The sequence below is a fragment of the Eimeria mitis genome, genomic scaffold (assembly GCF_000499745.2).
Source record: "Eimeria mitis Houghton genomic scaffold, Emh_scaff1558, whole genome shotgun sequence".
NCBI classification, from domain to species: domain Eukaryota; phylum Apicomplexa; class Conoidasida; order Eucoccidiorida; family Eimeriidae; genus Eimeria; species Eimeria mitis.
Genome location: NW_013569771.1, coordinates 724 through 1,006, shown reverse-complemented (window position 1 = coordinate 1,006; position 283 = coordinate 724).

Here is a 283-nt window from a genome sequence, read left to right as displayed (position 1 = left end):
TTTTTTTTTTTTTTTTTTTTTTTTTTTTTTTTTTTTTTTTTTTTTTTTTTTTTTTTCAGTGTTTGCTTCTCGTTAGTTTATTCGGTTGCTTAACTGTATCCAAGCGGAACCTTTTTACTTTTTATTTTATTTTATTTTTATTTTTATTTTTCTGTTTTTTTTGTTGTTAGGCAAAATAACGGATTTGATTTCTTTCTATGAATTGCCTTCTTCTGTTATTGGAAACCAAAAATACAAAGAAGTTAAGGTGCGGCACTCATCAGGTTTTTGTTATACTATAAAC